The sequence below is a fragment of the Rhipicephalus microplus genome, chromosome 10 (genome assembly GCF_043290135.1).
Source record: "Rhipicephalus microplus isolate Deutch F79 chromosome 10, USDA_Rmic, whole genome shotgun sequence".
Classification (NCBI taxonomy): Eukaryota; Metazoa; Arthropoda; class Arachnida; order Ixodida; family Ixodidae; genus Rhipicephalus; species Rhipicephalus microplus.
The window spans coordinates 4,439,587-4,463,766 of NC_134709.1; the positions used below are offsets into that span (position 1 = coordinate 4,439,587).

Here is a 24,180-nt window from a genome sequence, read left to right on the forward strand (position 1 = left end):
GTTGAGTCATATCGCGAAGATACAAAGAAAGAACTGCCGCTTGTGCATGGTATAGTATTAATTACAAGGACCCGTGGTCGGAGGTCAGGAAGACAGTTTACTCGACCAGGGCTAGCTTCGCATACTCACTTCCTTGTTTCATTTATTTCTCTACGTCTGCCGCGCCTACCCCTAAGCCCCACTTCTTTGTGTTCAACATCCTCCGACGGAAAAGTAACGCATGACACAATCCATGCTGTCGCTAACATGTACAACATTCGTACCGGGGCCCACCCTGTAGTCAGTTGCCATACGCACAAGCAGGCTCTGACTGCTTCGTCTCGTCTCTGATGCACACTGGGAAAGGTATTCTCGTGCCACGCCGATGACACCTCTGTGAGATGAAGCCTTCTGATGCGACACGCAAATGATGCGCGCGCTTCCATTTGCGTCATTTCCATCTCGACGCGGCGTTTAGCTGTACTGCACACTAAGGTTCTGCTGTAGACAGCATCGTTTTAGAGAAGACTCCATGAAGTGCTTAGATACCTGCAGCGACGTTTCTTGGGGTGTTTCCAGCCCTGTGCCTTGCTCTCTCGCTGCTCTGCAAGAATATTCTTGATGAGACGCTTGCGCGGCTGGATTACGCAGTGGTGGTCCTGCTTAGGGTCCTTTTTCAGAGCCCTCAGGTTCGCTTTCAGAGGCACAAGCAGAGTGTTCACTTTTGCTTTTAGGCGGCCATCGTCTTTTTTGGTCACAGCATCAGCCAGTTCTTCGAAGCTGAGCGAAACCGACTCTGGAGGTCCACGCTTCTCACCCAATGGCAAGAACCCTACGGGAAACACAGGACTTCTAGCTTCACCGCCGAGAAGATCGAAGGAGCTATTATTGGGCTAGCTGACAGAGGGCTCTTCTCTGGCACCCTTCATCAGTTGGTTACTGCCAGAAAGTTGTTCAGTATCGTTATTCTTGTCAAACATGCCACATCTACCGTTTCTTCGACTTCCTTCGGCCTGTTCAAGTTTGGCAATACCTTGATCTTCTGCTATTGGTTCTTCCTCCAACATCAAAATACTACCAGAATGCTGCAGTGGCAGAGATCTGCAGGGACGGTTCTACACTCTCACACTCTGTTAATCCCAATGCTGTGTTATTTCGTTCAACTTCAATCTAACTGATCTTATGTAATTCTTGCTCTGCGGACAGACTGCTTTCGTGGTTCGAATCTGAGCCTGCAGAACATCTCGTGCATTTTTCGTTGTTTTCGAAGATGCTGGCACAGGCCTCGGCGTTTCTGCAGAAACGAGGTCGCTTGTAGTTTCTGACGTAATCAAGAGGCGGACAGCACGTGCCGCGTAGATGAGGGAATTGTCCACGCTCACTCAGTAAATAGTGCCCATCATCGATTGAATACATATTCTTCACGCGGTAGCGTGCAGCATCCTCGAGTTCCTGGTCAACTGCCTCGTCTTCTGTTTCACCGAGGATCTGCTTGTCCAACTGGAGGAGCTGATACTCTAGCGATCAAAACGGTGACTTGCCTGTTCACCTCTCGTGCTTCGGGGTCGGAGTCCCGCAGTAGTCCTCTCAGTAGCGTAATATTTCGTGAGATGATTGCCCTGACAGTCTTATGAACCTTCCGACATCGTAGTCCCGGACATGGTAGTGCCGGAATGACCGCTTCTCGGGTTTTACGGCACCAAATATGATGTGGAGAAAAGGACGAGCCGCCGTCCCCACCCGTCCACCTCCTTTCTTGCTAACAGTAATATAGTCTCCCCATGGTGATAATGTCGCTCCTCGTCTTCTACGCAATTTGCAACAGTAGCATGAGTTGGGTGACTGTGTACCTGGCCTCAAGCATTTTAGCTTTCATCGAAAATGCGGCAGGGATTCGATCCCGTGATCTGCTGGTTGGCTTGTCGAGCATCATAACCACTACAACACCGCGGCAGGTCGTAAGACCCAGCAAGTGAAATCTGTATCGCACGCGTTCGTTGTCGTTAAAAAGCGCTGTTTTGTTGGTTGGCTCCAGGGCGGAAGTGCCGCCGACTTCCTCCGCTCGATTGTTGTTAGAAAGAGCGCAAGACGACCCTAGCTGCCAGTGGCGAGCAATTTGATGACCTCTTCCCCTGGTCAACTGCAGCGCGAGGCCGTCGCGACGGGTCAGCAACGCGTCGCTTGTGCCCCTGCAGGAAAGGTCGCACTCTGCGTGAGAACACTTCCTTCTCAGTGCTCATCGCGCTTGGCGCTGTCGTGCACCGATATCTGGTTCCTCCTGCTACGGTACGTCTGAGGTACGAAAACCGGCCATTGTCCCGTGGGTTCGTTTTCTGTATTATACACAAGCAATGAAACCGACAGGCAAATAATGGAGTGATGATATGGTCAGGATCAGTAATCTTAGTTTTTTCATAAAATCAAACTTCTCGCTGACCATTTGATCAGCGCATGATTTCATCGGCTAGGTCAAGTGAAGTTAGCACGCGTGGTAGCCACATTCGCGTCAACTCCTGTTAATATTGTTAACCACCGTTAAGCACAACCGCATGCAGGTAAAGCTGCCCGTGTGACGCGGGTATAACACGTTCCGGACAGCGGGAAGAAAATTGATGTCACTCATGGGAAGCTGCGTGCAAAATGACGACCCGCATAAGCGCATTGTCGTTGCCACTTTTATTAAACGAGGTCGCTCCCCCTCTCCCTCTTTCTGCTCCCTCTCCTCTTCTGCGCTTTTGTGTAATGAACGGAACTCACGAGGGCAGGGATGCTCCACCATTAAAGCGCGCTCCAGACGATCCGGGCTGCTATTATTCGACGGCCCTCTTTTTTCTGGGCCCCCTTCATAATGGCGGCACCTGTGTGTACGGAACGCCGCCGTACGCGATAAATCGTCACCACGCGGGCGCGCGCTGCACTGCAGCGCCGCCTGCGCATTGCTCACTGTGGGAGGAATAATATTGCGAGAGGCGCAGTCTGGAGTTCGTCCCGAGACTGTTAATAATGGCCCCTTTTGCTCGCACGCAACGCCCCTTAAAGACGTAGGTGCGAATTGTACTCTGTTCCAGATCTGGCCGGCATCTGGGCTATCCCGAGAGAAGAAGAAAGATTCTCTCGCCTCAACTGCGAACCTTAAGTTAGCTCTCCGAGAAACGCGATATGTACGTGCGCGTTTTCAAGATCGCTTGGAGGAGGCCGGTTCACACTCGAACATTTGTGCATTATGAACTGGCTTCCTTGTTTCCCTGCCTGTTCTGTTGGCAGTGGTGGATCATGAGCGGGGGGGGGGGGGGAGTCTGGTAAATGCAATGTCCCCCCCCCCCCCCCTCCAAGCTCACCTACTTCGTAAAAACTTTCTTGGACAAAGGACGGAACATATTCGGACAGGCCGCGCACGTTTCGTCCTATGTCCAAGAAATTTTTTGCGCAAGAAGTAGTTGATCATGAGGTAACAACTATATCGAACCCACACCTTGTTAACCATGCGTCCCAAATTTTCTGTCAGCACTCCCCCCCCCCCCCTTCTTTCTGTCCTTGTCGTCCACCTTATATATTCCCCAATTAGTAAAACTCTTGTAACGATAGTAACTATAAACACACAAAATTCAGGACTGTTTGGTTTTAAGTCAAGCAACAGCTTCCCCTCTTAATATGGAGATTTATTTAATGCCATATTTTGTAAACAATAATCGGGAAATGTTTGTATGATTCACGATTGCAGTTTCACATACAATCTCAGGAAAGGGGTAAAGATTACCTTTCACTTACCTCTTAACACCCCCTATACTGCATACATCTTTTCTCGCCGTCTTGATAGCGCTTAGTATTTACTTTTCATATTTTTTGAATTGTTGTCAACTGTTTTCATAAATTGATTGGCATTATTTTTTGTATAAATATTTCCTTGTTGCGCATTACTTCTGTATGTGTAAAAGATAAATACCTACCTCTTTGTTTAATTGATTGTGTGTTGAAGACATTTGACCATCTTTCTTGTTGTATTGTTCCACTACGTTCTCATAGTTTTCCACCTCCTAGCACTGTGGGGGGCCGTTGCGAGGCAGTTGCATCTGCCTTTAGCCCCTTCATCACGGACGAGTGTCTAAATAGGTTCCAATAAAAAATGAGTGGCTGGATTCGCCCCTGTCTGCCGGTGGCGTGTGTTTATCGAGACGTGTTAATTTATGACACCGTGGGTTCGCTTTGGACTCTTGCGTTCGGCAGGCATTGCCAGAGACGTGGGTTTGAATTTACTCATTTCCCTACATTCACAGCGTACCTCGCGGTAAAACGAATCGTTGAATCGTTCGCAGTTGTGATGTATAGCGCTTACAGTGCTCGTGCGCTGAACCGAAGGTCGCGGGTTCGATCCTGGTGGCCGCATTTCGGTGTAGGCGAAATACTAGAGGCCTGTGTACTGTGCAACGTCAGCGCACGTTAAAGAACACCAAAAAATGGTCGAAATTTCCGAAGCCATCCACTATGGCGTGCCAATAATCATATCATTGTTCTAAAAACCCCAGTTTTTGGTCTGTACGCTAACGCCAAGGTGTAGGTACCGGTACTACGTACTACTCTGTACCTATAGCGTGTCCCGTATGCCCGCAACTACCACTACCCGGCTGCGGCGGCTGCATCTTCGATAGAAGCGAAAATGCTGTAGGCCTGTGTACTCAGCTTTGGGTGCCCGTTAAAGAACCCCAGATGGTCGAACTTTTCGGAGTCCTCCACTACGGTGTCTCTCATAATCATATGGTGGTTTTCGAACGTTAAAACCCACACATCAATCAGTGAACTACCACTAGGACTACTAGGTAGCACTACTAGGAATAACGTCTACTAGGTACTGGGATAACTACTAGGTATGAATTACTATCGTGAACGAGGCTCGACTGAGTTGCACGCGCAAGTCTCTAAATGACAATATCCTCCCTGTATCCCAGAGCGTAGCGAATGGGGAGGGCGCTTACATAATAAGCATTTCATTTCTGGGCTCTCATGCAAATAAAACCTCTCAGCCTCCCTTCCGCACTCACCTAAGACAACTGGGAGGTGACAGTCATCATTTCGATTGACGTATTATAAAGGAGCAAGGAGGAATCTGAGACGTGGCTCCACGTGCATCACTGCCAAGCGCCGTCTTCATTTTCTTCCCTTGAGGTCATATGAGGGCGCCACAACGGCATCGTGGGGCGTCATGTCATATGACAGCACTCCATTGGTTGTGACATCATGCGGCCGTTACCATTCTTTTTTGCAATCTGAGACGTCGTTATGACGTCACATGGTTACATCACGGGATGATGTCTTTTTAGATGCGAAGCAGTTTTTGCTGGGGGCTCTGTCCGTCCGTGGGCGACCGTCCGCTCCTCCAATGTGCATGCACCAATTCTCTCCCTCTCTTCGCGCTGAGTGCGAGGAGGTGGAGTAGAGAAGGTGGCAGCGAGTGCTGCCTCCGCTTCGTTTCTCCTCTTCCGTTTATGTCTGTGCCACAGCTGTGCGCTCGTATATACGTAATGCTGCGCGCGCGCGCTCCGTTGCACTCTCCTAGCATCTCGTGGTGTTCACTTTGAGGCACGCGTACACGGTGATACACATAATAGAGGGGGGGTGCAACGTACACAACATATACACCACTCTACAAAAAAAATACACCGAAAGATACACGGAAACATACAAGTGGAATCACACAAGTGAACACCAGTGCCGCTCCGCATTCCCACGTGGCTCATAATGTGATTTGTTTTCTCATCGCTTGCTCCCGACACCGCAGGATGGTTGCCGCCGATGGTCAAATTTCTCGTTTGCGAAAGAATATAGGGCTTTAATAAGATAGTCGATCCTGTTTCGGCAAAACTAAGAGTGGTACACAGCAGCGGAAATCGAGCGAGACCTCTCGTTTTAATTTCCGTTGTCGTTTTCTGTTTCTTCACTATCGTGAATGAATCTCTTCGCTGTTTCCCCTTTGTCCGCGCTGCGTCCTTGGTCGGGCGACCGTGACAACCGAGGCTGACGACGACTGTTTGTTTGTCGTGGCTCCAACGCTCCTTTCGCGCGGCAAATCTATACAGGAGGCGTGTGCTCGCCTTAGGTCGCATTGTCGTCGTTCACGGTCAGCACGCTAATTGCCGGTGCAGCTTAAGCCGCAGTACCGATCGGTGCTCCGCATTGTATGGCACGGGCGTGCTTTTATGCTCGATGTCGAGTCGCTGCCTGCACTCGTTACACGAATAGGTGTGGCATCGGGGTACGCAAGGGCGCCTGCAGGGTGGAGCACGACGGCTCGGCTCGTGTGCGGATGATCGAGTTTTCGAGCGCAGCCATTGGGCGCCCATTCCTGCGTGGAGCGGCGTCGCCGGCGTAACCGATGTGAAACAACAAAAATGCCCAGATTCGAGTGGAATTTCTAATGGCTTCGTGGCTGTCGAGTATTCTCCTTCAGAGTCACGGTGGTGCTTGAAACTCGTTTGCTGAAAAACCATACATGCGTCATCTCGGGCAAGGCGTCGCCTTAACCTATATATCATAGCGTGGCCGGAGAGTAAATTATAATAACCAGTCAACACACAATGTAAATTGTGCCACGAGTGTGTGGTTTAATGCACTCACTGCAAATGTGTGCTTGGCCATAATTCTTTATCGTCATCACCCGCATGCAGCATCAACAGAGTGCACGTAAATTCTTAGATGCCTGGCGGGTACATCTCTTATCCGCAGAAAGACGAATAATGGCGCATTTGGTGCTGCCCTCTTTATAAAATTTAATATCTATGGCGTAGTCTATTCGTTGCGGGAAACTAACTTAAACACACTTTGCCCCAACCGCACTAGCCATTGTCGTAATCGTCGGAGAATATTTATCCGGAGCTCTTCATTTCGGTGTTTATCGCGCATGAAGAGTTTCTTCGCCGCTTCAACGAACAGCGGTGTGAAGCGAGAGCTATGGCGTCGTCTTTAAGCTGCGGGAATCGCCGCTCAAGCTCTCGTTCGGAGGTTTCCCATTTGGTTAAACACCGTGACTTGTCGCTTCTTTCCGTGTTTCATCTCTGCGAATTCTTTTACCTTATATTGATCTGCGTTTTCTTCTGTGTAGAAAGACCTGGCAGATTCGTTCCGTCGTTTATAGCCATGCTGACCCCATGCCACTCGGAACAAAACTTAAGAAAAAGTTCGTTGTAAAGTCGACCTCAACTCTTTCCTTCAGAATAAACGGACGGCGACAGCTCCAGCAGTGTCGTTTGCATATGCTTCAGTGCTACACTTGCCCAATCGATCTAACCGAAACGCCGTCAGGTTATGTTTTCGTTTGAAAAAAAAAAAAAAAAACTCAAGACCACTCTACTCAAGTCTGGACAAACAACTTATCATGACCGAGATGTTCGTGATTATCGCTTTATTGGCCAATTTAACAGTGTTCATTCTTGCATAAGTGAACGCATCGGACGCGTTGCCTTTCTTTCTGCTCAAAAAGGTATTTAAACTGAGGATTTATTGTCTTCATGAGGACCAGTCGTCCAAACGTGTGGTCGGCACATTTTCTACCGACCATTGTGCCTGCAAAATGTGCCGACCTACGGCCATCACTCCAGCTTCGACTATGCGAAGAATAAGCAGCGAATGCATTGCCGAAGTTGAGTCCAGCGTATTCGATTCGACTGGTATTGGCCTGCCGTCCACGCGATGTGCATTGGCACAGAACTCTCAAAGGGAGCCTTTCCTGGTGTTCGCCAGGCCTCGTCACGTAGAATCTCGTTTCAGCTTTGTACTCGACTGAGCCACGAGCCTTCGAGTGCGGCGCGATCAGAGCACTCGTCGTGCGCCAGCCATCGTCCCGGAGACGACGGGCGTGCTTGTCCGTGTGGCAGCAATTGGCGGCGCGCACTTGGCCCCGTTCTCCCTTGACCTGTGCTCTCGGTGTGGCGTTATTTTCGAGGCCCGTCGACCCCTGCCACTACGTGGGACGAGGCGCTATCGAACCTGCCTCCGCAGTGGGCCCTAATAACAACCCTATTAGCGAGGACCTCCCCTCCTCGCCCCTGTGAGAGTGCGCATGTCGATGTCGACTGCCTGCGCGGCATCCAATTCTTCGGGATGGCGTGTCACTGGATGAGGTTTCTAGTTGCCATTTGATGGTCGGTAAAAAAAAGTCCGTAAGTAAGGTTTGTGTGCTCGAGCCGACCTTCAGACAAGTGGGCTTGTCTTCTTCAAGCCTAGAACTAGAAACTAGAACTAGCAATAGAAAGAAGGCATAAGTCCACTTGTCGAACTGCATCCCAGTCACACAACCCCTGTTTACGGATTTTTCTCATCACGACCTTCCATCTCCGCCTTTTTGCTATCTATCGCTTCTTATATCAGAGAGGGCGGGGGAGAGATTAACGTCCCAAAACCGCCATACGATTGCAAGAGAGGCCTTAATGAAGGGCTACGGAAGTATTGACCACCTTCAACGTGCACCTAAATATGTGCCTACGGGCCTATAGCATTATTGGCTGCATCGAAAAAGCGTTTTTTTTTGTTTTTTTGTGTGCGCATTTGATTGCCGGGTGCAGGTGAATTGCCTCTCTCGTACACATAACGTATTTTTTAATGACTCAATTAGTTTTGCCTCGTTACGTGCGCAAATCAAGCATTATACAAAAAAGAATGTGCAATGAAGCTGGGCTCGCAACACGAATGGTTTTATACAAATTCTAGTCGAATATCTTTTATTTTATTTTACTTTATTTATTCATATCTTCTGAATACCCGTGAACTTTCCAGCAGCATGAGCGACATCCTCCATTCAAAGAGCTTTATTTACATGCTCAAATCGCTGAAACGGTAGTTATTTGCGTTTCAGGTGTTTCAAACAGCCTGAGTTGCTGTATATGCTTCGTGGTGAAGTAAGGATTGAAAGGTGCGGCGTAGACTTCTCACCGAAGATAGCGTACAGTGATATTGCCATGCGCGTTTCTTTTTTTATTACTCGCTTTTCGCTCACAAAGCTTGTCAGGAATGCTCAGCGCAAACTGCCCCTCACTGTTCGAGAACGTTCGCCATCATTGTTGATCGTTTTGTTCATAATGTGTGCAAGACGCGAACATTCACGATTATCCCAGAGCTGGAATATTCGGCGGCTTTGCCGCTATGAGTGGCAGTGTGTATCGCTGTAATCTAACTTTCCGTTTACCGGCCACAAATTCGGTCAAATAAACACTCTAATTTGGTACCTACAATCTTCTCCCTTCATCGACCTTATGACCCCTGATAGTACAAAATGATATTTTCACATCCAGCGAAGCCCCTAATTGTAGTAGCAGTAGTAGTCACAGTAGTAGTCGAGGGCTGTCATTATGTGTAGTAGTAGTAGTAGTAGTAGTAGTAGTAGTAGTAGTAGTAGTAGTAGTAGTAGTAGGTATACTCTAAATTATTTCTTGGAATACTAGAAAAACAACAAAGGCAAAACGTGTTTCACACGCCTGACAAATGACTCTGCGTTGAAGTGCGCCACAAGTACACATTTTGGCACATACGCTCAAACAACAGCAGCAACAACGACAACAAAAAAAACATTTTGACGTATCATGTAACTACATGAGCGTTTACAAAGCTGTGCTGCAATCAAAACAAACAACACATAGTGCGGATACACAAGTCCTACACATATAAAACATAAACATGAACAGAAACGTCGATTCATCGTATAACGACATGAGCAATTAAAAAAAGAAACAGTACTTATCTGTTTCTTTTTCATTTAATTTTTTTTAATTTAAGAAACCACGAGACACTATAGTACGCGCCCTGTGCGGAATCACTGACGGCATCATCTTGTGGCATAGTTTCGTCTGCGGGAGCCTGAGGTAGAACGCGAGCAGGAAACGATCGTATAGCGGTGACTTTCAAACGGTGAGCCGAGTTGACCACCGATGGCGCCGCCCCACGAGAACGAGACAATACCCCCCCCCCTCCTCTCCACGCCACCCAAGCTGCACGATCGGCTGGCCCTGTTTCATTGTCGATACGATGGCGGTACTACTCCATGCAGCACTCACCGTGCTGGCCAGCCGCCTAAATCCGTGCAGCGCCCCAGGAGCCTGGCGCGATGCTGAGAAAGCGACTCTACGTTCGCTCTCTCGGGCACAGATGTAAAGGGTGTCGACGTCTATGCACGCGCAAGGCATAGTGAAATAATTTTAAACGAAACAACAGAGCAGGCGAAAAGGTGGGTGGCATGACGAAGACATCGATCCGCGAGCTCAGAACTTCCAAATCGGTGACATTTTCGTCCGGCTTGGATCACGCCTTCGTGAAGTTCGTGAAAATGGCCGCACAGAAGACAAAACATTCTCTGCGAATCGCGTCCCGATCTTCGCGCGGAAGGCCTTCTTTAAAGGGGTACTGACAACGTTTTTCGAAGGCGCGTTTATACGCCACCGTGGTGCGATTAATATTTATATAACAATGATAGGAATAACATTGAGAGGTCGGAGGACGACAGCATGGGTAAGAGAACACACATCAGTTGCAGGAATCTTAATTAACATAAAATAAGGACCTGGGTTTGTCACGCAATGCGTAGAACAGACAAGTGGTGGACATTACGAGCGACAGAATGGTTATCAATGGATGGGGAACGCAGTCGGGGCAAAGTTAGATGGAGTGGCGAAAATTAGGATGTTCGCAGGGATAAACTGGAATAAGTTGACACAGGATATGTAAACTCGTTGTGAGAGGCCTTCGTCCAGCAGTTAACTAAAACAGGCCGAGGATTACCATGATGATGATAAATCTCCTGTATACAGAGACGGCTCTGAGCTAGTGAGACTCAGTAGGTGCTGATAAGCTATTTTGTTTTGACATTAAAGTCTGTTTTCTCATGGCGCACCTACATACGTCGACACTAGCTTGACGTAAGGCTGCAGTACGAATGCTGGTTACTTCATACAGCAGTCTGTCTGGTCGTGGTGACGTCAAATGCTGAAACTTCAAATGGCCACTTGTGCGTCACCGACGCAGCCACGATGCAGAGCGGGCGTGGAATATCTCGTGCGAGCATGTGACGACCAGCTATAGTGCCGTGTTGTAATGTCAGGGTACAGTATGATTGATATGCGGGGTTTAACGTCCCAAAACCACCATATGATTATGAGAGACGCCGTAGTGGAGGGCACCGGAAATTTCGACCACCTGGGGTTCTTTAACGTGCACCCAAATGTGAACACACGGGCCTATAGAACATTTCCGCCTTCATCGGAAATGCAGCCGCCGCAGCCGGGATACGAACCCGCGACCTGCGGGTCAGCAGCCGAGTACCTTAGCCACTAGACCACCGCGGTTTGGCGTCAGGGTACAGTAAGAACCGAAACTTGCTTTTGGAAACACACTGTAATTACCTCTTCCGGGTGAACTCACGCTTAGCTTGAGCAAGCTCATTTTCTGGGCGCTTGAGCACAAGCATGCACAGGGTCAAGTGCTTTCATATTCGAAGCGCAAAACGGAAAAAAGATGGAGACACAAATTGAACACATAAACAGGACGGGCGCCCTCGCATCAGGGTCAAGGCTGGTTCACAACAGCTCCCCCTCTGAGTCAATTTATGAGGCAGATTTCGCCCCCCCCCCCCTTCTTAGGTAAACCTATCGTTGGTAGCTCTACTTAGGGTTCCCTATTTAGTTACTCCTACCTGATAGAGCTACTGTAAATGCAACTTTGCTACACAGTTATTGTGCTACCTAAGAGTGGGAGGCGCCCCCCTTTGAGGTAGCGCCCCCCCCCCCCCCCCTTTCCAGCAAGCATGCGGCGGTCAATGCTCTTGAGGGCTTGGCCTTCCATTTGACGCAACAAAACGTCGACTGAAAGTTTTCGTGTCGGTACTCCTTGAAAGAAAGGGAATGCTGTCGCGGCATAAAACGGCAAGTCCTACATGCCTCTTCGCCCATCTTCTGCTTTTGTCGTGCCCAAAAAGAACAGGGTCCCGTTGTGTAGCGAATGCGGCGCGCGCTCCGGCTGCACGCTCCCAGCGCAGTCGTGCCTCCGAAACTGGCAGCGTGGAAACCGGCGGCCGCTTTTATGGCTGCGGCCGCGAGAATCTGGGCCGGTCATCGGCGCCGCCATCGATGACCCGCGGACACGTGGCCCGCCGAAAACAAAGGCGCTCTTTTCCGCGCGACTACGATGCATTTCTCGCTTTCCGCGCCGTTTTTGCCGGGCGCTTCTGCGCGGTGCGCGTCGAAAGGCTGAGCGGACGGTTCCGCCAGTTTGAAAAAACTAAGAGTGCGTGGTACACATGGACGAAAAAAAAAAAAAGAGCAGACATGTATACACACTCACAGCCACCCCTCAGTAGCCTCTGAATTTACAAGAACGGGCTCACTATTCTCGTGGCGTTTCTGGCACACTTCGTGACTCAAGAGCAGTACGTGGTTCCCGTGACGTCTATACAGTACATGCTCTCTATTGGTCCTGCATATACGCGAAATATCGTGTGTGAATCGTCTCCTGCACAGTTCTGCAGTGCAGCCGCCCATCCGTTCTTCTCTGTTTCGCATGACCATCGCACGCAATCGACTGATTTCTCCTCATTTTCTGTTTCTACGTCCGCAAGCGATGACAACGGTGTGTAGCCGACGAGCGCCAAGTCTTGACAGTCTCAACTCGTAGTGTTGACATTGTATTTGTGCTCTTGAAAAATTAATGGCGGGGGGGGGGGGGGGGGGAGAAATATTGTAAGTGTAGCGAGAATAAAACTGCTCTCTCGTCTTCGATCGCGGGGTGGCTGCGGTTCTTGAACAAAAAACAACACAATGGACAATTTCGGCAACTTGGTAGACTCAAGTGTACCGTCAGATCTTTTCTATAGCGCTCTGTTCGCTTTCTTTGCACTGGCAATTCCCCGACAATCACGATATACTGACTGATGCAGATTCTGTGCGCAGCTTCGTGTTGGGGCAATATATGTTCGAAGTTCCGACTTTCCGCGAGGTAGCGCCATAAATCGACCCGCCACGGTGGGGCACTCAGCTGCTCGCGGAATCGAAACCCGGTCGCATTTTCGATGGAGGTGAAAACGCTCGAAGGCAGTGTGCTTAAATTTAGCTGCACGTTAGAGAACCCCGGTTGGTCGATATTCCCGGAGCCCTCCAGTACGGCTTCCCTCGTTATCATATGCTGGTTTTGGGACATTCAACCCCAACAACTATATTATTAGCTATGCGCCATAAATCGTAATTTTCATAGTGTAGGAAAGCCTTGGCTTCGCCATTATTCGTCTTTCTGCGGTCTGATGATGATGACGAAAAATTATGACTGAGCGTCTTGCAGCAAGTGGCAAGCATTAAATCACGTACCTGTTGCCCATTGTGTAATGACTGGTTGTTAGTGTACTCTCCTGCCACGCCATATTACATAAGTTAACGTGATTTCTTGCGCGCCCAGACGCCTACTTTCGAGCACCAGCGTGGTTCCGTTGTAGAATCCGGCCCGCAGAGGACTTCGGTTCAAGTCCCATTCGATCACGGGTATATTTTTCAGGTTTTATTTTTTCCCATTTGTCAGTTACGCCACTGAGGGCAAAAACAAGCGATGGCACCGGCGACGCCGCTCAACGCAGGAACGGGCGCCTTTTTTAGTTGCGCTCTAAAAACATCGCAGTAATGAACTTGAGAGGGATCGCCCAGAACAACTCGGCCAAGTACGCTGCGCTGACCTACATCGGTGAACAGAATTCGTGCGCGTGGCAGAAGGGTGATCCTTAGAACTGGCGCGCCGTGAACTGAACGACGACAAACAGAAAAAACGGCCAACTCGTTAGCGAATTACCCTGACTGAGTTATTTGTTTTGTTTGCCACCGTAAGAAACCGCGCTGGAAGGAGAACCAGTCCCGCAGGGGGCGAACTCGATGAGGCAAAGATAAATCCGACGGCGTCGTGGATGCGCTTGGGCTTCGCGTGCATGCTGGATGGATATATGCTCAACGAGTCACGCCCCGTCGGCTGATTCCTGAGGCTATTATGTACGCTTTATTTTGAGGGCAGTTCTTACCTCGAAAGAGATATGGCAGTATTTGGTGGCGCGTCCGGTCGTGTCTTGGAAGCTTTTTTCAGAGCGCAGATCTTCGGCCCTTGTTCGAGTGTTGATTTGAGTCGCCATTGGTGGTGCTACTGACAGACATGTAATAGTGACCAACAGACCCGAGAGAATGGAGTGCGAAAAAAGAAATACCCAGAATCGAGTGGGATTCGAACTCGGGCCTTGTGCGTGGCAGTCGAGTGTTCCACAATGTAGTGCCATTCTGGCACGTGCTCGCAACTAATTTTCTGAAAGACAGTGGCGTCATGTCGAACAAGGAATCGAGTTAATCTATGTCATATAGCGTGGCAGAGGAGTAAAATAACAATCAGTCATCAATGCTAACTGCACAACGAGTACGTAGTTTAGTGCTTTCCACCCATTGCAAGATGCTTGGCCATAATTCTTCGTCACATGCAGCGTCAATGAAGTGCTCGTAATAGCTTACAGATGTATAGCGAGTACCACGCTTATCCATAGAAAGACGAATAATGGCGCAATCGCTGCTGTCCTGCGAGACAAAAATTATTTAGGGCGTATTCGATACCTTGAGGCAGCGCGAAGCTGCGCTCAGAATTCGCCTTAGGCAGAATTGTAATCTTCGGTAAATTTTCCATGTTTGTTTCTGTTTGTTTTGTGTGTCTGTGTGTGTTTTTGGAAGTCCTCCTGTCACCTCTAAAGGTGCACCACTTGTATAAAAGGTTCAAGGATTACTTTCTGGTGGCGTCTCTCGTAACCGCATGGTAATCTTGGGACGTTGAACCCCACATACTAATCGATTGTTTTCTGGCCTGTGCTCTACTAGAAGCCTTGTTATAGTCTACGAATAATACAAAAATGATGTAGTGAGAGCTGGCCTACTTAATAAACATCTGTGCTTAGAATTCTCATCATAGGCAGTATCGTAATCATCGGTAAATGTCTTGTTTTTTTCGGCTTGTTTATATGCATGCACGTCTTTACGCAACCGTTTACGTAGCTTCAGTTTGCAGTCCTGTTGCGGGACGCCCTTTTAAGGCAATCTGCTGAGGCATACGCGCCGAACGCAGATTAAGTTGGGCGGCGAAGCGTGCGCGAGTATTTAGAAGCCGGACTTTTTAAGCGCCCGGCTGCCGAGAGATAAGACACCACCGCGCCCCCAAAACAACGTTCCAATCACGCTTTGCCGCTGACGAGGCGCGTGCTCGTTGCGGGGCGCAGGATCTTATCAGTGGTGGCGGTATCGGAGGCCCGAAGAAAATCGTGGTGCACGCAATCGAAAGCTGCTCGACTGATGGAGCCTCGTCTATCATGCACTGACATGACAGATTGAGGTTGCTCGCAAGAACGTATGCGCAGGCATGGGTGCTATGCCATACAATAATACACAAGACACGTTACAGAATTTCCGGAGCCCTCCACTACGGCGTCTCTCATAATCATATGGTCGTTTTGGAACGTTAAACCCCGCATGCCAATCAAATAATACACTTGAGGGAACTCTGTCTAAGGGAGCTTAAATGCATGGCGCTTCAATACGGTAGCTCCAGCAAGCATGGCAATGCTTCCACACAGATTTTTCAAAGCTTCGTTCTTCCGGTTCCGTTTGGCTTTGGCGTGGTCTGCGCTCGGCCCCTCCGTCATATCGTTATGACACGAAAGTAAAACATGCCCTCAAAAAGGTACCTTCACTGTACATTCATATAGGAGAGTTTGCAAATTTATATTGCTCAAAGTTGTCCGCCACCGCCGCAAGATAATGTACAAGCTGTAGGGCGCTACTCCAGCCTTTGGTGGTATAGCCTACACACCCTCAAAAAAGAAAAAAATGAAACGCCGCGCAAGTCTGGCACTTCTTTTTTTTGTTTTTTTTAAGTGTACAGGCTACCGTCAATTTCACAACTTGCTGCTCTACAGTATGTTTAACTTGTATGTGATGGCGACATCCTTCAACATTCTCACTCAGGAACTATTATAATTCCTCCAAGCTGAATTGAATGTTCTTGATAATGCTAAGCTTGTTTTTGTTTAAACCGTCGTATAACACTGCGTTTTTGTTCTTTTCTTGTTTGCAGGTGAGTGAGTGTTGTCTACCCTCCGGTGGTGTTCTGGATTACGTGAATACAGTGCAGCTCGCGGCAAGCCAAACGTGCGTTTGTGTTGATTTTTTAATAATAACTGTTAGGGTCTAACGGCCCGAAACCACCATATGATTATGAAAGCCGCCGTAGTGGGGAGCTCTCAAAACTTCTATTATTGGAACAGCGACTCTAAACAATTAAAAGTTTCCAGCGAAAACTAGAAGTATAGGGTCTGCTATGCCTGTAGATATGAAAAGAGGGTCGTAAAAAATATTCCAGTGCAAAACATGTCCATGAAGTTTTTGGCCGTAAACCGTGCCCACCGCCTGCAACCGCAATTTTGTCATGACAAGTGTGACATCACTTGCAGCAATTAACAGAAGCGGCGTCTTCTTTCTGCCACTGCAGACCGTTCAATTTCAGTGCTGAAGTTGAAAAAGCTAGAATATCTCGATTCTACGCGCAGCTGACCATGGAACTTGGGCGGAATGCAGACGCTTGCACAGCTAGTCACGGCTCGCGAGTTGCCCGATTCTTAGGCCGCTCGCATGTTCATGAAAATGATTGTAAATAGTGTACTCGGCCAAATGCACTGAAATTATACCAGCTTATTTACGGATGCACAAGGATTAACCCAAATAACACAGCCTATGACTAGTCTATTGTGAGCTGGAAAGTTATGTTGCCGGGCTGGTGTCTAGGTATGTTCATGTTTAATTATAAATGCTTGTCGGAGTTGAGTGCAATAAATGCCATGGACAAAAAGAAGAGCTTCGTAGAACCGTTTTCGCGAGCAGGAGCTGGTCCGAAATTACTAGGCTTATCATTAGAGCTTTTCAGTTCGTCTAATTATCCGGTAACGCAAAGGCGCAGCGTAATACCGAATAGTCTCTGCCGTTGCTAGAGATAGAATAGAACGTTTATGATTATGATTTTCTTCGCGAGTGCATAGATAAGTGGCTTCTTTGCTGTCCCCATGTCAAGTTGTGCGATTTATAATGAGGGTAAAAACAACTAAAAAATCCGTAATCTATATACTCCGATATCCTAACAGCGCCAGTCCCACATGGTCCCTAAGCCTACAGCATACAGATCAAATGCTTTGCCGTGTAAACATCATGCAGGACGTCAATCTGAAATAAACAAAGGCTTCATCTATAGGAGCTAGCGAGCTGCAGAGGGCATGACGGCGATTTGTTAGATTCGAGGTGGACCGCAACCGCTTTCGGCGTTTTACGCAATCCATTTTGTGTATAGTGCTGACCAGACTAGACACTTCCATTGAAGCAGGACTAATCGATCTTTTCGGCGACGCCATGCGTTATCAAAGCATCGTTGTCTCTGTGCACGCAGCAATTGCATTTGCTGCGCATGGAGTGTTATAAGTTTTTATTTTAGTCGCCTATATGAACCCTGTGTCTTCTAGAAGAAATCCCGTCTTGGTATCAATGGTGATATTGTTTTTTGAATAGTGTTCGTTTGACTGACGGGCGCAAAATATCATCGACAGGTAAATGAAGTAAACCATTGTTGTTAGTTATATAGCGCCAGAGTGTATACGTCTCTTCCTTTTGTGTTTGTCCTTTAGCGCATTGTAAACTCGTATACATACAAGTATGACTCAACAACAGACCCGTATCACCACCTCGTAGTTGAATATTAAATACTGGTTTTCGACAGCTTTCAAAGGAGAATAATCTGGTTTTGAATATTTTAAGTGAATTTCTAGATTAAACATTAATTATGGCGATGGTAAGTAAATGTATTTGTGTCAATTTCGTGTTAGATTCCTCAAACATTGCGACAGCTTATTTACTATGCTACACCAGTTGGCCGAATTATGAAGCTGTGCTGATATTATGAATGCATAAGGCAATGAGGTACCGCAATTTTCTATTTCAGTTTCAATTTGCTGGCTGCATTTGCATCAGTTGCAAAATGCATTTATAAATCCGAAGTTCCCTGACAGTAAATTCTGATTTTCGAAGCAGCATCGCACAGAAGGGCAGAAAACACGCACACATATAAAGGACTCAAGCACCTGCAACGCTGCACTGGAACTGATGATTTGTTTTCGAAACACCCAGCTTATGTACGAAAACACGCAGATGCGCACTGACAGCACTGAAAAACGATGAAGGTCTAAAAAAATAAAAACAAAAACACGTACGTGGTACTGATAATTTGCTACAAAAAACAGTATCTGGTTACACACCAAGGTATCTGCGCGCATTTTGTAGAGAATGGTCCATCTTGAACAGGAAACTCAATTAAAAACTATAAAAAAACAGAATTCAAAAACAGAAAAGACAACAAGAAATAGAACACCAAAGAGAAGAAAAGAAAGTTGTCCAGCTCCTCACTTCCTGTAGCATTATAGGGCGAAGCTGCTTTTGTTTTTTTTTTTTTTTTTACAGTGAAAGTTGCTTTGTGCTCGCGAGAGGGACCACTGTCGGCGCCGTAGTTGTTCCCCGTCGCTGGTATCCGTAACCGCTATCGCGCGAAATAAAAAAAAAATGGAATATGTAAAAAATACCCCAGGCTCGAATGGAATTCGAGACAGGACCCTCTGCGTGACCGCTTAGTATTTGACCACAAGGCCACTCCTTCACTTGAAATCTCGTTGTAAACTGACCCTACACAGGCTTCATCTTGGTTAAGGAATCGCGTTATAACATGTGTAGTATAGAGCATTTCAGAACCGTAACGTAGAAAAAGCCCGCGTCACAAAATGTGTGTTGCGTGCTGAGTGCATGGGTCGTTGAATGCTTCCAAACCATTACAAAAGCTAAGTCATAATTCTTCTTCGTCATCAGCCTCAGCATCAACAAAGAGTTTCACAGGTGTGTAACGGTTACCGCATTTCTGAGAAGACTGAATAATACTAATTTAATAGTGCACGCTTTTTTTCCTTCACGAAAACTATGATGATTTATGGCGTAGTGAGTACCACGTAAGTGTACTTGTGTTACATTTCTCAAGAGTGTTAAAAAACAAAACTACAAAAGCGGCTCTTCCAGCTTTCGCTGTGACTGGGCTGTGCATCCCGCTCTAGTTTTGTGAATTTTTCTCTTTCTTTTTTTTCTTTATTTTTTTGTTTTGCTCGTTAACTTGGCAGCATCCGCCAACACTGGACTCGCAGAAGCGGGACGGCCCGTTCGCAGCCCGCAAGAAGTGTGGAAAAGCGGAGCTCCCATTTGCCCCACATGGAGGTGAATTGGGCGGGCATTGTTCTCCGCAAACATCGTGTTATCGCCGCGGCTAAAAATGTCCGGTGAGTCGGCCCGGAGCAGGCGCTTTCTTCGGCTTGTTCGTCGGCGAAAAGAAAGGAGAACCGCCGTTGCCCGTGTTCACACAATGGATGCGCTGTCTTATCCTGAACGCGCGCCGCTCTCACGGACCCTCTTGGTCAACGAACCAAAAGCGGTCAGTGTATGGATGTACCCCTTTCCCTCCGTATTTCGTGTCTCTGGGCACATGCGCGACTGTGCGGTGAGCGGAACGCTACGTATATATGCCGTCGCATCAGGAACGCCTGCTTTGTGGACGCCATAGAGTTTCTAAGAAAACTTACTTGAACGAACTCCGGCGCTGTGACCGTTCGGTCACCATGAGGATGAAAGATCATCATCGTCGTCGTCGTGATCATCAGCCCGACTGCGTCCACTGCAGGGGCCAAGATCAGTCCCATGCTCCTCCAATCACTCTGGTCCTGTGCTTGCTGCTGCCACGTTGTACTCACGGACTTCTTCATCTTCTATATATAGCCTCCGTGCTTGCGACTTCCAATGCACTCGTGGCTTTGTTAATCGTTGTGAACTTCGTGAGCTGATTTGATTTGGTGAGCCTTAAAAGGGTAGAGCTGGTGAAGTGGACCTTCTTTGAACTTCGTCTTGCCACACGGAGCCTGCAGGCGCTTTGATGACGAATGCATGTAAAGGCTGACACACGCACAAACGGCTTCTTAGGACGAAGAAACCAATAGCGATAAAATCTACTACTAAAGAAAACACTACTGCTTGCTGTGAATAAAAGCAGCGTAATCGTGAGCTGTTGGCGAGCTCAGATGACGCGTTCCATAGTTTCGTGGTAGAATTGTTGGCCACTTGTCACTCTGGCCTTGGCACCACTTTCGCGCCCCGTACTGGGCCGAGGAGTAATCTAGCAAATGCACAAGAAGGTTAAAGAAATTAAAGCACAATGTAAATTTCAAATTGTGTTCGGGGAATGCCTGCGGTAATTCTACTATGTCATGTATTTTGTGTGTGTGTGTGTGTCTAGCGTTCGGTATAGGGTTTGGTACCGAGGGAACATGGTCGTAGGCCGGATTTTCTCTCGGCGGGTGCAAGCCAGTGTTGCTTCGCGGCTAAGGGAGGAAGAGAGCACTGGTGTAACTTAAGTGAGAACACGTGTTCGGGTGATTCTTGAGAGGGGCAGGTGCCTTTTTGCACCCCCCCCCCCTTGCTGACGCCCATTCTGGGGAATACACATTCCTGGGCCGCTTCTCCTAACCGCTTGCCCTCCTTTTGTGAAAGACCATCGCGCTAGCTGGTTTCGGCTCAAGCCGCAAATGCTATTTTTCGTCGTATATAAGCACTACGCATGTTATTAATTCATAGTTAGTCGTTACTGTTAACACTATTGTTTGGCTGAGCAAGGGTGTCACGATATCAAATGAAATTTGCCAGGACGTTCAAGTTCAAATGAAACCAGTGACACAATCGTAGGTGTGTATCATGACGCGGACAGAGATATCTGGGTAAGGACGGATGGATGAACGGACGGACGGGCGGGAGCATGAGACGTTACAAGCTTTCTCTTTAAAATTTCCTGTAGTGGAAGCTTTCGCAACGCTTTGTCAGAAAAAGTAAAGCGAGCTTTGCCCGCCAAATAACTAAGAAACGTGCTATATTCTGGTGGTGCTTGCTTATAGTTCAAGTTGCTTTAATCATTTAGTGTAAAATCCACGTTAATTATAAAGTTAATCTTAATGGTTCCTGACAAAACAAAAACACGTCGATGCGACTATAGGAAACTTAGTGTCCAATAATATTTATAACACTGATGCTTACCAAGGAAAAGTTGTAACAAAAAGACGCTCTTCGAGCACTGGCTGACCCGGAAAATTCGCTGAATCAAACTCGTTGGTGGCCCCGCCGTGGTGGTCTAGTGGCTAAGATACTCGGCTGCTGACCCGCAAGTCGCGGGATCGAATCCCGGCTGCGGCGGCTGCATTTTCGACGGAGGCGGAAATGCCGTAGGCCCGTGTGTTCAGATTTCGGCGCACTTTAAGGAACCCAAGGTGGTCGAAATTTCCGGAGCTTTCGACTACGGCGCCTCTCATAATCATATGGTGGTTTTGGGACGTTATAACCCCACCAATCAATCAATCAAACTTATTGGGCGTGCGAGAACACTAATTTTTCTTCGCCGAACGCCGACAGCTTATCATGCCCCTACTAAGATGGCACCCGCCATCTATTGGTGGGCACGGCTTCACTCCTGGGCAATAATTTCCACTCTAGCATGCGCGTCAGTCAGTGGTCGGTGACCTTTGGCGACTCGGGTAATTTGGCTAGTGCACATAAAACTCGAGACACGTGCAAGCGGCTTCTTAGGGCGAAAAGCGCGCAATTGTGTAGTGTTGGTCAGCGCAGACGACCCACTGCGCAGTTCAGTTTCGTGGCTTGGTTGTTGGCCGGTTGTTGTTTCTGGCCTTGGCACCACTTTCGCGCTCCGAACTGGGCCGAGGAGTCGGCGACCCGCTTTGGTTGTCTCGCCTCCCCCCCCCCCCCCCTTCTCTCCTCGTCCAGCTTGTGGGCGCGTGAAACAAAAAGGCAGCTATTCTGGCCCAGTCTGGCCACGATCCGGCTTTTGTTTTTCCTGCTGGCCAGTCGACCGGTCACTGAAGACGCGGGGCCAAGTCTCGGGGAGCGAAGCCTCGTTTGTCCGAACCGAGACGATATGTGTACACACACCACTTGTTCTTGTATCAACCGAGAAAGACTGAAACAGAATGGGGCCATGACACCCAACAATTTGTGGTTTTCAGTCAGTGGTAGAGGAACTATTATGCCTTTACAAATATGAAAATTAGACTACAAAAGAATAATTCAGTGCAAAACAAGCATTGAAGTCGTCGGGTGTAAACCCCACCCACCGCCGGCGACCTCCATCTGTCGTGGCGCGTGTTACGTAATATGCAGCAAGGAGCGGAGCCGTCGTCTTCCACCAGTGTTGTGAGCTCGAAAAAGATCGCCCACAACCTCCCCTGAGTAGTGTGTGAGGATGCCGTGAGTCGAGTTAAAGCTCTGTAAAGAGGTGATCGTTATTCATGGCTACGTCCATGGCTGTGTTCATGGCTGTGTTCATGGCTGCGTTCATGGCTGCGCACACAAACTCTTTGCAAGCCCTCGCCTCCGCCGCACTCTAGCTCATGTCTTCGTTCATACCACTGCGCTGTGTGTGTGTGTGAGAGAGAGCGAGAGGAGTAAGCGTTTATGTTATACAGAGCAGTGCCGCGCCGCTAGCGGTCTCCACTGATGCCACAGCGCGTGCCAGAGTGGAGTGAGCACTCTATCGCAGAGCCATCTAGTGGGCACTCCAAGAACCAGCGTGGGTATGGCGACGGACAAGGAACGAACCCCGACCATAAACTACCCCCATTTCAGGTGCAGCTCATCCCGAAACAGTATCGCTCGCTGGAATGAACAGCTCGCGCAGCGCGCTGCTTTTGCGTCACCGCACGAGAATTCACCAGTGTTGCCCTACTCTCAGCGCGTTCGTGAGTTTATCAACACCGCCAGTGATAGAATAAAGGTTCGACCAAATGTGCAATACTTTCGCCAGCATGTTTGTCCATGCACAAGGAATACTCCACATAACTCAAATTATCATAGAAAACTGGGTGCAGTGGCCCCTTTAACCGTTTGAGACGCTGTGTGCAAAATTGTGCACACCACATGTTTTTGTTTTTGCTTTGTGTACGAACGAATGGCTACAAATGAACCAGATATATCAACTGTTGAATGACGTAAACCCCCGCTTAACCAATTCGTCTTTATTTAACTTAATTTTGCAGTGGACTATCGTATATAAGACTTCTGCTGAAGGTACCACCTCGTTAGATGTGCCGTTTCATGCGAGTCAGGTGTGAAGTGCGATTTAACCATAAATCAACTCGCACAATATTTCTATCTTGAGATTTCATTTTAATAATGCCATAACGAAGAATCAAAAACTTCAGGGTAAATGTATAATTTAACTACAACTGAATTAGTAATTATTGCTGTGACACACATAAATGACACAAAAATGACAGTTCTGTTGCAATGAACTATTGAGTGCCTTGAACTAACCCCGTATCGATTCGACACACTTACAGACTGTTCCTCATATAAGTGGCGTCTAAAAGGGTTAAGGATGCGTCACAGCTAGGATGTCTGTTTCACTGGTCCGATACACGGTATCTGATACCACAGCTAAGGTGAAAGACAAGGTTCGACTGCAGCCCCATTTCGACGAGAATTCAAGGACGCATGTGTACATCATCATCAAGTCGCCACGGTAGTCTAGTGGATATGGCCCTCGACTGCTAACCCGAAGGTAGCGGGATCGAATCCCGGCCGCCGCGACTGCATTTCCGACGGGGGCGCAAATGCCTGAGGCCCGTGTGTTTAGATCTAGACGCACGTTAAAGAAAAAAAAAACACCAGATTGTCGCCGTATAGTCGAGGGCTCTGGAAATGTTGACCGTCTGGGGCTTTCTCGAGGCGCACTGACATCGCCCCTGACTTCCACCATGTCGCCTCCAACGAAATTCGACCGCCATGGCAGGGACCGAACCTGCGACCATCGAGATCATCCGAGCCCCGTAACCACTGATCCACCGTCGCGGACGAAAAGATTCCTTCCCTTCTGCAGTACACATCATTTTCTTCTATTCCGATCCTTCTCTGGTTCTTCGCCTCTCGACCTCCCCGGACGCGGATGCAATAAAATAGAATTTTCCGCGTTCCGGTGGCAGCAGATCGCTGCATTTGTTATTTCGCTTAAAAGGCCGGCTCTTCGCTGATACTAGTCTCGCAG

General features: G+C 48.2%; 1 protein-coding gene across 10 annotated transcripts in view; it reads left to right on the top strand.

Moving 5' to 3' along the window:
- LOC119180814 (uncharacterized) overlaps positions 1–24,180 on the top strand; it is a 317,273-nt gene that overhangs the window by 235,272 nt on the left and 57,821 nt on the right. Inside the window, exon 2 of one of the 10 annotated variants that reach the window (XM_075874902.1) lies at positions 16,087–16,160. The exons of the other annotated variants lie outside the window; for them this stretch is intronic. The gene's annotated coding sequence lies outside the window, so the exon portion shown is untranslated. The remainder of the gene's footprint in view (positions 1–16,086; positions 16,161–24,180) is intronic. 10 annotated transcript variants of the gene reach the window in all.